This window comes from Neoarius graeffei, chromosome 5, assembly GCF_027579695.1.
Source record: "Neoarius graeffei isolate fNeoGra1 chromosome 5, fNeoGra1.pri, whole genome shotgun sequence".
In the NCBI taxonomy this organism is placed as follows: Eukaryota; Metazoa; Chordata; class Actinopteri; order Siluriformes; family Ariidae; genus Neoarius; species Neoarius graeffei.
Window position 1 is genome coordinate 102,034,591 of NC_083573.1, and position 10,039 is coordinate 102,044,629.

Below are 10,039 nucleotides of genomic sequence, written 5' to 3' on the forward strand. Positions count from 1 at the left end.
TTCACAAAATTCTTTCACAGTGAGCGCCACAAGGCTCTCCTGAACACACGGATGTAATTTTTTTGTCTGTAGTGTAAAAAATGAGGTCACTAGAGCGAGTTAAAAACGAGTGACTTTTCTGCCACGTTTATAATGGGAGTCTATGAGGCTGCGCGGCTGTGCTCTCATTACTTTCAGGCTTCTCATTCAAAAACTGTAAATCCTATCGCTCAGGTAGACACGTGTGAATCAGGACAAGTGTGGCTACTACTTTTGAGAAAATTGTGTGTGTGGAGTGAAAATTGGGGCTGAAAACACAGTTTAAATGAGAAAGTTTGAGCTATTTTTCCAAGCTCTCTACACTCATAACGAGCTCCACTAGTGGTGTGTCGTTCACGAACGAACCGTTCTTTTTGAACGAGTCTTGGAAGTGAACGACTAGAACTAGTTCGCGCTGCCTCTCGTTCTCGGTCGTTCGCGAATCAGCAGTCTCTGCTCGCTGGCAGCAGGGCGGTCGCTGAATCTCGGTCGTTGGCGAATCAGCAGGATCTGTTCAGTAGCAGAAGGGGGTCCAACTTGCATTTTGATCTGTGCAGAGCAGCGCCACTTTACTTCTTTAAGGGCTATCTGAGCCCTATTATCAGAGCGTTGACACATGCCAGGTCTTTAGTTTACAATTTAGAGCTCTCACTCAGCAATACATTTCAGTTCACAGCGAACGAGCTCAGCAGTTCGCGAACGAACGAACAGCCAGCAGCCAGCCTGCCTGCTGCCATACTGGCCTGAATACGATGACTTATAAAGTTGTTTATTCTCTGAAATGAGTGTTGCTGTTAAATAAGCAATTTTTTTTTTTTTTTTGCTTAATGGGTTTGAGAGAACAACTGCATAGCCGGCAGACCATGGCTCTACTAAAATAAATATAATAAATATAAAAACAGCTTTATTCTCATCTACATTTAATTAACTTTCAGAGCTTTGTTTATGTAGTCTTTTTCAGATAATGCTAGGATAATGTTTTTCTTCCATCTTTTTCTCAAGCACATTGTAATGTATGAAAATCTATTGTGGATGGCACCTCTGCCGCCTCTCGTTCACTCAAGATGAACTAAACTTCAGACGACAGCCATTGTTGTGCCGTCATCAAAATGAACGAGTGAACGAACTGAACGAACGAATTTCTTTGCTGAACTGACCGACATGAACGAACTGGCGGAAATGAATCGCCATGTCCCACCAATAAGCTCCACTGGTGTGTAACGCAATAGACACCCATTATAAAGTCGGAATTTCTCAGGCTTTATAAGGGGGAGGAGGGGTGGAGACGCGGGGGGTGGGAGTGTTTCTTTTCAAAATATGGCTTGCAGGAACCGTTATTCCAAAATCTCGTACTGCACCTTTAATGTAGAACTTTTTTTCTAGATCTGTTTTTTTTCCATTGTCCCGGGATTGTCCCAGATATGATAATTTTGTGTCCCGATGACATTTTTTATGGTCCCCGGGACGTCGGGACACCGTTAGTTTCGAGCGCTGTGTGTGTGGAGTGAAAATTGGGGCTGAAAACACAGTTTAAATGAGAAAGTTTGGGCTATTTTTCCAAGCTCTCTACACTCTAACTTAACGAGCTCCACTGGTGTGTAACGCAATAGACACCCATTATAAAGCCGGACTTTCTCAGGCTTTATAAGGGGGAGGAGGGGTGGGAGTGTTTCTTTTCAAAATATGGCTTGCGGGCAGGGCCGTAACCAGGATTTTTCAAATACCGAGGTCAAACATTGCGATACATCTTATTTGCCAAAAAAAAAAAAAGTCCCAATATGGTGACTTTTCATACATTTTGGAAACGAGTCAAAATCACAAGCCCAACAAGATGAACATGTAGGTGAACGTTTATTTTAACAATTTCAAAACTGCACGATCACAAAAGAATTTTGTGTGTGTGTGTGCGCGCGTGTGAGTGAGTGTTTGAGTGAGTGATGGAGTGTGAGTGATGGAGTGTGAGTGATGGAGTGTGAGTGAGAATGAGAGAGTGACTGAGTGTGAGTGAGAATGAGAGAGAGAATGTGTGTGTGAGAGAGAATGAGTGTGTGAGAGAGAATGAGTGAGTGAGAGAGAGAGTGTGTGAGAGAGAATGAGTGAGTGAGAGAGAGTGTGTGTGAGAGAATGAGTGAGTGAGAGAGAGAGTGTGTGAGAGAGAATGAGTGAGTGAGAGAGAGTGTGTGAGAGAATGAGTGAGTGAGAGAGAGAGTGTGAGAGAGAATGAGTGAGTGAGAGAGTGTGAGAGAGAATGAGTGAGTGAGAGAGAGAGTGTGTGAGAGAGTGTGTGAGAGAGAATGAGTGAGTGAGAGAGAGAGTGTGTGAGAGAATGAGTGAGAGAGAATGAGTGAGTGAGAGAGAGAGTGTGTGAGAGAGAATGAGTGAGAGAATGAGTGAGAGAGAGAGAGAGTGTGTGAGAGAGAATGAGTGAGTGAGAGAGAGAGTGTGTGAGAGAGAATGAGTGAGTGAGAGAGAATGAGTGAGTGAGAGAGAGAGTGTGTGAGAGAGAGAGAGAGTGTGTGAGAGAGAATGAGTGAGAGAGAATGAGTGAGTGAGAGAGTGAGTGAGAGAGAATGAGTGAGAGAGAGAGAGAGTGTGTGAGAGAGAATGAGTGAGAGAGAATGAGTGAGAGAGAATGAGTGAGAGAGAATGAGTGTGTGAGAGAGAATGAGTGAGTGAGAGAGAATGAGTGAGAGAGAGAGTGAGAGTGACAACGCAATCTAGCCGAGCCTGAATGGACTTCAATTGCTTTTTAAAATATATATCTGCCCTTTTCAGTAGCAAAATACTAGACGGTTATTGGACAAAACCGACTAAAACGCCACATTCGGAGACTGAGCCTCACTGGAGATGGGAGTGAATAAGAGGGGCGGGACAAGACTTCCCGAGAGGAGGCTCATCTCCAGCTGCTGATTGGAGGAGGAGCTGTGAACGCGGCTGCGCTGCTCATGATTGACAGAAAGCAGTCAGAGGTGGTACATCATGCTGTAAATAAAATGTGAACATAAGTTTGCTACCCGTTTTCATTTCCGTTCGAAAATACAACCAATGATCAAAACAATAGTGTCTTGTGTTCACGTTAGCCTATAGTCTGGTAAGTTAGCAAAATAGCTCAAGTCTCGTCAGCACCCAATAACTTCATAAACAACAGGTCACGACTGTCCAGCCTTTTCTGATCTGAAACGCACCAAATCACATCGAGAGAGAGAATAAAAGAGTTTGTGCCGCCTGGAAAACGAAAATCCTATCTCGCTAAGTGGCTTCGACTGTTGTTGCTTGAAATGCTAATTAAAATTGCACTGTTAATGATCATAAGCATTCTGGCACATAACTGTCAGTGACTGGCAAAATTAACTCCCCTTCTTCCCTCTTTCTTTTTCTCTCACTTGTTGACTTTCCAGAGCTGAGTTTGGTTTGTTTTAGTGTAGTAGACTTCTTCATCTTATGTCAATTTTCAGATTCCACGACTAATTGACAAACTGCCTGGCTGCGGAGTCGGACCTTGATGAGACACTTCTCAGCTCTTGTGTATCCCGCGGTGCTGAGCTGACTATCGCGAGGCTGCCGGATATGAAATGTTTCCAATGTCGGATATTTCAGCTTCGTTTAAAAATGATTATGTGGACTTTATTTTTAGACAAACAAATGAGAACAGGGGGATGCAAGCTGAATTTAGAATTTTCCACCGATCAAAGTCAGAACAATTTTCATCATATATTAATTTCACATTTCTGAGTGAAAAAAAAAAATACCGTGGGGAAAAAATGCCGAGGACATGAGCTCGGTGTCCTCAATGGTAGTTACGGCCCTGTAGACAGTCATGCGATTAGTGTGTGTCGTGTTAGTAGATTATTAAAACTTAAAAAAATACAAATCACTCAGTTAGTACAAGGTGACTTACTCCGAAGGAGAAGATTAAACCGCTGATAGCCGCTGATGAATTGCTGATGAATTGCTGATGAATTGCTGATGAATTGCTGATGAGTTGCTGATGATCGCTGGAAACTCGCTGTTACTCGCTGTGAAGGTTTGTGTCGCTCTGAAGCTCTGTGTGGATGTGCGGCTCTTATATAGCTGCAGATTTTGAAACATAACTAATTAAACTGTTTTCATTTAAACTAATTAAACTGTCTTCTTTTAAACTAATTGAACTAATGAAATTGTCTGAATCATGTGACCTGGGGTTTCCCCTAAACTTTAGGGGAAAACCCAGGTCATGTGACCAGGTGACATCAGCTCCCTGAGAGAGAGAGCGAGAGAGAGAGAGAGCATCCTGATCGCTCTGTGTTGCTCAGTAGCCCATTCAGTGTTGTGTGTGTGTGGCTTTACATCTTCTCTCCCGGACCGAGAGCTCATAGGCTCGTCAGAGTGAAGCCATCTGGCCGCCATCTTACCCCTCACATCGCGTGGATTTGGTTTGTGTGTTAAACCGTCATATCCGATCAAACTGGCCCTAAGACAAGTATCTCCTGACCCCCATCCCCATTACCTCCTCTTATTTTCTCAACTTTACCCCCATTCCTTACATATCTTTATAGCGCTCCCCTTCACTGTTTTTTTTTCTTTTCCATTTCAGTCTCTGGTCATTTTATGAACAGCTCTTTTACTACTATAATTATTTTTACAGACATTATTTCAGTTTATCTTTTTCTTTTGTATAGTTCTTCCTTCCTTTCTATCTGTTTATTTAAATACCAACACAAAGGCTATCCTTCCTTTCTGTTTAGGACAGCTGTTGAAACAGGAATATTTTCTCATGTTATTTGCCATTTTCACTTCATTCTTACAGTCAGGTTTTAACAGTATTTATTGGTCACAAGCTGCATGAATATTGTGACAGTGAATTATGTGACTTTGCAGCTTTGCTGAGATTTCGTCCATATAGCGTTCCAATGCTCTCCCAACTGAGCTGCTTTACCTGAAAATAAGTAACGTATGAGGCAAAAATCAGACGCTTGGTCCAGGAGCAAGGTGAATCCCATTTTGTCTGATGACCACGTTCGTAGAACAAGCCCGACCATGCCACCATCAGAGCTCTGTTCTAATGCTCCCCAAGCCACCATGTTGCACCCAATGCACACATTAACTGCATGGACCAAAATTCACAGCCATGACCCATTTTCATCTTTAACAAAAGTTATTTCTTTGTCCATCATTCAAAGTGGGCAAAAGCTTTTAAAGGTTCCACCAAGAATTGGACTCGGATGACTGGATTCAAAGGCCAGAGTGCTAACCGTTACACCATGGAACCAAGTTATGCTCCACTTTTAATTTTTAGAAGATGAATACAGACCCGGGGCATTGCTAGACATAAAGCTCTATTGGGTAACAGCCCCCCCCCATATCAAAGGTTTATGGTAGTTATTGATTTTCACCCTGGCAAGACTGCATAGTTTTTGTAGCTTATATAAATGCTAGTATGCACTGACTTTTGAGTGCTATGGGATTCTGTAGATTAGAATTAACTAACTACTTTTGACAATGCAGTGAACTTACTGAAGGTTGACAGCCGTAAATCAAATGCATACAGCATCAACAACTACAGTAGCATCACTGTTGCCAGCTGACCGAGCATAGATCAATGATGATAATATTAACATACAGCTAGATCATCTTACCTCCCTCCACCTTATCCACATCTCTCCTTACTGCTTCTCTCCCTGCCTCTGTTTTGGATGAAGAATTTCCTGATGTCCATCTGCAGAGGTACAACCCCGATTCCAAAAAAGTTGGGACAAAGTACAAATTGTAAATAAAAACGGAATGCAATGATTTGGAAGTTTCAAAATTCCATATTTTATTCAGAATAGAACATAGATGACATATCAAATGTTTAAACTGAGAAAATGTATCATTTAAAGAAAAAAATTAGGTGATTTTAAATTTCATGACAACACATCTCAAAAAAGTTGGGACAAGGCCATGTTTACCACTGTGAGACATCTCCTTTTCTCTTTACAACAGTCTGTAAACGTCTGGGGACTGAGGAGACAAGCTGCTCAAGTTTAGGGATAGGAATGTTAACCCATTCTTGTCTAATGTAGGATTCTAGTTGCTCAACTGTCTTAGGTCTTTTTTGTCGTATCTTCCGTTTTATGATGCTCCAAATGTTTTCTATGGGTGAAAGATCTGGACTGCAGGCTGGCCAGTTCAGTACCCGGACCCTTCTTCTACGCAGCCATGATGCTGTAATTGATGCAGTATGTGGTTTGGCATTGTCATGTTGGAAAATGCAAGGTCTTCCCTGAAAGAGACGTCGTCTGGATGGGAGCATATGTTGCTCTAGAACCTGGATATACCTTTCAGCATTGATGGTGTCTTTCCAGATGTGTAAGCTGCCCATGCCACATGCACTAATGCAACCCCATACCATCAGAGATGCAGGCTTCTGAACTGAGCGCTGATAACAACTTGGGTCGTCCTTCTCCTCTTTAGTCCGAATGACACGGCGTCCCTGATTTCCATAAAGAACTTCAAATTTTGATTCGTCTGACCACAGAACAGTTTTCCACTTTGCCACAGTCCATTTTAAATGAGCCTTGGCCCAGAGAAGACGTCTGCGCTTCTGGATCATGTTTAGATATGGCTGCTTCTTTGAACTATAGAGTTTTAGCTGGCAACGGCAGATGGCACGGTGAATTGTGTTCACAGATAATGTTCTCTGGAAATATTCCTGAGCCCATTTTGTGATTTCCAATACAGAAGCATGTCTGTATGTGATGCAGTGCCGTCTAAGGGCCTGAAGATCACGGGCACCCAGTATGGTTTTCCGGCCTTGACCCTTAAGCACAGAGATTCTTCCAGATTCTCTGAATCTTTTGATGATATTATGCACTGTAGATGATGATATGTTCAAACTCTTTGCAATTTTACACTGTTGAACTCCTTTCTGATATTGCGCCACTATTTGTCGGCGCAAAATTAGGGGGATTGGTGATCCTCTTCCCATCTTTACTTCTGAGAGCCGCTGCCACTCCAAGATGCTCTTTTTATACCCAGTCATGTTAATGCTGGGCTGCCAACTCTCACGCAATGAGCGTGAGACACACGCATTTGATTGTCTTCACATGCTCACACGCCATACCTCCGATTTCTCACGCTAGAAAAAAATCTATTTTATCTATCTGATCTAGGCTACCCATTGCGTCGCGCCAACCACTTGCGATCGATCAATTATGCCTTACGCACGGCTAAACAGGCAGAGAAGTGTTCCCTTCTGTACACACTCCCCTATGGTAGGTGGCGCATCTAATGATGCTGCACTTGCCGGAAGTTGGATAATTGCCTACCGTCAATTTAGAGGAAGAGGAGAGAGAAGGTATTCGAGTTGAAGACGGGTGTCTCAGACAGGTTTGTACATATGCACGCCAATGTGTGGTGTTACTGGCGTAATTATGAACTTGTATAAAGTTTCTTAATTGTTTTAGCCTATAAGTGTTGTGAAAATATTTAATGCCATATTGAGAGCTGTGTACTAGGCATGCTAAATCATTATAGGTCTACTGCCGTGCCACAGCCTCTATCTTCCCCAACAAGCAGCACGGGAGAGCACCTCCTTAGCACACATTTATTAAGGTGCATTTTTAGTTTGTTTACTGTATGTTATCATACTTTATGACTTTATTTGAAGCCATACTGGAAATGTTGTAAAATAAAGCAAGTAAGAGATAATATTACAAATGCAAGAAGAGCCATTAGCCACCATACCTATTGTTTATTTACAGGGTATTTATTTTTAATTATTTATGTTGTATGTAATTGCTCAGTTAAAGTAAATAAAGCATGGTCACCTGTAATATCAAAGAACTTGAACTTGTGAATAATTAAAAAAAAGACAGAGAACAATATACTGAGGAGACAGGGTTTCAAAGAGGGCAAGACACGTAGAGAATATTTGTCAGATAATAGGCCCTGACGAATGCTCTATTACTAATAAGAAACATAGATAAGAAATAAATTAATAAGAAATATATTAATATAGCTTAGTTAAGTATGACCAAAATTTTTAAGCCCAACTTTGTGTGCACATTCCCACCTATGGCCAAGGTTCAGCTTTTTGTGTTTCAATACTGTTCAAACTTAATCATTTTAATGTTTCTTGCACATTTTGCTTACTGTTTAAGCATTTTATTTGTTCTTTTGCTGTTGATATTTTTCCCCATGCCAATCTTCTGCTGAACCCAGTGGTGGGGAAAGCCCTTAAATGCATAATGAATAGTCAGTGAGGGACAATCTTATTTTTTGCAACAGTTATTAAAAACTTAACATTTAGTTTCAATTCAGAAGGTATTTAGGCTTAGCTGATGAAATATTTTCAAACATGAACTTGCCTTTAAATCTGAAACACAGGTCTATAGGGCTACAGGAACATTGGCAGTCATCTGTAGTTTTCTAGTGTGGGGGCTTTTAAGCCAAAACTTGGTGCTTTTGTTGGCCACAAACTGAAGGCCTGGCAAGTCAGGGTGTGTAAGAATGTAGGTATGGCACAGCAGGCCACTCCAAAAATCCACCAGAATGCAGGAACATCTACTAAATCCAAAATCTCAACACCCCCCCCCCCCCCCCCCCCCCATTGTCCATCTCCAGCTGGATGACCCACAAACAAAACACCAGAATGCAGGGGGACAAGTGAATATCAAACTGAATACAAAATTCCCACTTACTGCATGGTGTGCGGAAAAATTTTGCCGTCGACCCCCCCCCCAAAAAAAATCTCACTCCAAGGAATTTTGAAAATTTGGCAGCGCTGCCTTACAGGCCCCAGTGAGGATTGAACTCACAACCCCTGGTTTACGAGACCAGTGCTCTCACCACTGAGCTATGGAGCCTTAACTCTTTCTCAGCTGCTGAAGCTTGGGGCCACAGCAGAACCTTGAAGCCCCTGCACCGATCCTCAAAACAGCCCACAGAAATTGGTGTCACATCACTCACAACTTTAGTTCTTAGCTGCAGTTAGCTTCTGTTTACTATTTGTCTCACAAAAAAAGACACACATTTTAAATAATGTGGTGTGTCAATCGTAGAGTGGGCTGTGGACTGTACATTCTGGCTACTTTCTCATCTGAGCTAACAAAAACACTGGACAGGCCAAGCCCTCAAGAGATGAACCATAAGCACCATGAGTGACCTCCTGATCTTCAGGCTCTTCATGTGGGGTCATCCTCAGCAGCAGCCAATGGTTTTCAGGTGATGAGAACTCAAACCAAAAAAAATCCAAACAGTATTTTTGGTTGCATGTCTGTGATTCTCAGTCATCCAAGTCATCCAGGTCATAGTAAACTGTGGGTGGTAAAAGAGAGCAACTGGACTTGCTTGAAGATTCTTGAAGACGTTTCACCTCTCATCCGAAAGGCTTCTAAGACAGAAGAAGTATTCGGATGAGAGGTGAAACGTCTTCAAGAATCTTCAGGCAAGTCCTGTTGCTCTCTTTTACCACCCACAGTATTTTTGATTCTTTTTTTTATCCTCTGCCCAAACGAAGTTTGGCGGGGGATATAGAAACGGGTTCCATCTGGTCATGTTTTCATTTCCAGGCCATATCTTTAAAACTACTGAAGATATTTTCATGAAACTTTGTATACGTATCAAGCAACATGTGAACTGCTGTGTTTTGCTATTTTGGATTTTTGGAAAAAAAAATAATTTTCAAATTTTTACATAAAAAAATAGATTTTGAATTAGTTCCTAAGAACAATGTTCATTTCCAGAGCATATATCCAAAACTATTCATGATACAGATTTGAAACTTGGTATGTATGTTAACAAGATAATGTATATGTGCCTTTTGAATCTAAGAAATGTGAGAAATTTTAATTTTTAGCTCACCTGGACCAAAGGCCCGGTGGGTTTATGCCATGGGCTACTGAGGTCAGTGTAAAGAGGTAGGGTTGGTTTCCTGCAGCAGAACTTGAAAAATGTGACAATATCTTGAAACTTGGTATATAGTCGGCATATAGGGTGGGGGATATATATGACTGTCTTCTTGTCGTTTTTAACTTGTAATTTTCTTAACCTCATGCTTTTT

General features: G+C 41.7%; 1 non-coding gene across 1 annotated transcript; it reads right to left on the reverse strand.

The window, feature by feature from the left end:
• Positions 1–8,770: 8,770 nt before the first annotated feature.
• On the reverse strand, positions 8,771–8,843 carry trnat-cgu (transfer RNA threonine (anticodon CGU)). The gene has a single exon. It is a non-coding gene; the product is annotated as a tRNA-Thr (tRNA).
• Positions 8,844–10,039: the final 1,196 nt, after the last annotated feature.